Source organism: Cyprinodon variegatus, unplaced genomic scaffold (assembly GCF_000732505.1).
Source record: "Cyprinodon variegatus isolate N-32 unplaced genomic scaffold, C_variegatus-1.0 Scaffold585, whole genome shotgun sequence".
NCBI classification, from domain to species: domain Eukaryota; kingdom Metazoa; phylum Chordata; class Actinopteri; order Cyprinodontiformes; family Cyprinodontidae; genus Cyprinodon; species Cyprinodon variegatus.
The window spans coordinates 87,341-89,960 of NW_015151038.1; the positions used below are offsets into that span (position 1 = coordinate 87,341).

Below are 2,620 nucleotides of genomic sequence, written 5' to 3' on the forward strand. Positions count from 1 at the left end.
AAGTTGTTTTGTGCAACGCTGAAGCACCTGGCACTGTTTTTCCCGTCGACAAAGGGGGTTGGAAACCTGCTGTTCTCTGGAGAGCATCTGGTCGGCACGCAACAGTTTTACCAGTTCAATGATAAAATCTCTGCCGTTTAAACAGCTCCTGAACAAAACCAATGCGTTTATAGCTGCTATATCCAGGAAATTGTAAGAGACAGCAACAAGCCACCATCACGGTGGAGCTTTTACAGAATACTTTCTAATCATCTGATCCAAAACCTCCACACCAACCTGTGTGTGATTATAGTCGACAGGGGGCTCTGGTTTGGCTTTTAAGTGTACCGGCTGAAGTGTGGGCAGTGCTATCCAACCTTTAACTAAAGTTTTCCTATTTTCTGAGGGGTCACTGATAAGTGCTAATTTTTCTGCGGGTGGTTCATCGTCCTCGAACTCATTTTCAGAATCTGAGCTGCACCCTTCCAACTAGTTATCATCATCAGTCTCTCAATCTTCAACCGAATCCTATCATCAGTATTTTCAAGCATTTCTAAAGCCTGTTCCGCCGTTAGATTTCTTCTGAAAACCAACAGTTCCAGAGTTTTCTAGATAAAATTTTGGTTGCTAGTCAATGGTACCGAACATCATTGAACTGCAGGAACAATTTACAATGCAGATAATGGAGCCGTCAAAATGACGGCCATTGGATATTGAGGTGAAATAAACCATATTTATTTTTTAAGTTTTTATTTTATTTAAAAAAAAAAACATGAAATATAGAAATATAGAAACAGAAAAAGTCAGTTAACATGACCAACATAAGATACAAAGTTATTTCCCTTCAGAATCTCAGATGGCTGCCTTGGGATATGCTGGTGAAGATTCTCAGTCAACCAGGTCATATTAATTCCAAAAAAGTTAAAATCAAACCGCTGGACTTTGTTTTTCCAAGTTTGAAGGCTTTTCTCTTCCCATCTAGTAAGTTTTTTCAATTCAAAATTTCAGAATTATTGTTGAGTTCCAAGCCTTGGCTTAGAAAACATGCAAATTGAACTGAAAGGTCAACCCTTAGGAATGGGAAGTCGTCGAGGTTGTTGTGTCCTGCAATACCCGAAACTGTCCTATGAAAGGGAATCGTTAGGGTCATTGTTGACCTTGGGATCTCTAGTGTTAAAGGCTGCGGTATGTATCCCCGTATAAGGGATAGGTTAGTCATATCTAAAATGGAAATAGAAGTCAGTGGGAATACCTCCCTAAACTTGGTTAAAATTGGAACAAAGGTACAAGTTGAAAAATCTTAGAAAAAATAATGTTTTTGGTAACTCCGAAAGCACAAAACAGTCAAAATGTCATGATCTTGGCAGCCTGTCTTAAGTGTACCCTCCCTCTACTGTCGGAGATAGCCACTGGCCTGACCCTGACGTAATAGGAAGGAGAAGATGATGCTCAATTTAAATGAGGGAAACTAACGGTGAAATGCTGGAGGGAGCTGCCTCATTGATGCTAGCATCAGTTTCTGTAAGACATCATAAATCAATCTGTTCAACACTTTTCAAGTCATGGGCTAACAAACTGCCTGAAAACAGATGTATTCTGATTTAGTTCCTATGATCTACTTCTTTAAGATTATTTTCTAATTTACTTGGTTTTAGCCATGGTGCTCGATGGTGCCCAACTCCTTAAAAACAACTCCATAACATAATCCCACCCCACCAATGTCTAAACTTGGTACAGTGCAGTCAGACAAGTACTGTTCTCCTGGCAACCATAGAATCATGATGGATTTCCAGATTAATAAGCACGATTTGTAACTCCCAACTTTGTGTCTGCACTGCTCTGAAGTCTAGTGGCAGCATGCTTTACACCACTGCATCTAACGCATTTTATTGCACTTGGTGATGTACAGCTTGGATGCAGCTGCCCAGCCATGCTAATCTGAAGTTTGGAAGTATGTCTTTAATGAATCTGAATGAAGATTGGTGACCTCTCTGCACTATGCGCTCCAGCATTCGCCAACCCCACTCCATCAGTTTGCGTTGGATTATACCTGTATCATGAGACAATGAATTATCTCATGATACAGGTGACAGTTGACAGTGGAATATTTAGGACCAAGAACATTTCCTGACTAGATTTTTTTTGCACATGTGGCATCATTCAAGGCCCTGAAGGGACTGTAACACCTGATTCCAATAATTAAGATGGGTAAGAAAATAAATTTTGCAATACAGTCTATATAATTTGTATATCAGTAGACTAGTAGACTAGCAGTCACACATTGATACACAATCTCTTTGCAAAATCCATCATTTTATATTGCACAGTAGTTGCATAAAAAAGCTCACAAGAGTGAAACAGATTTATAGTTTGTAAAAATATTATCCATCCCTGAAGAATTTCATAATTTTTTCTTACCCTTATTGACTTGTGCAATATATAGTCTTTATAGATCTAGAATGCTAATGTAACAGGTAAGTGCATTTATGTAAAACTCAAATGGATTTAATGGAGGAGATTTGGAGTCACCTGATTTCAAGCTGTTTTCTCATTGGTCACTTAAACATCCTGTTCAGGGTGCAGCTCTCTGCTTTCATGGCCAGTCAATGCTTTTTCTATTTCATCCAGTCAGATTAATTCT

At 38.9% G+C, this 2,620-nt stretch overlaps 1 protein-coding gene across 1 annotated transcript in view; it reads left to right on the forward strand.

Annotated features, from left to right (window-relative positions):
- Positions 1–2,620, forward strand: part of p2rx3 (purinergic receptor P2X, ligand gated ion channel, 3) — a 46,896-nt gene that overhangs the window by 17,876 nt on the left and 26,400 nt on the right. The window lies entirely within an intron of this gene.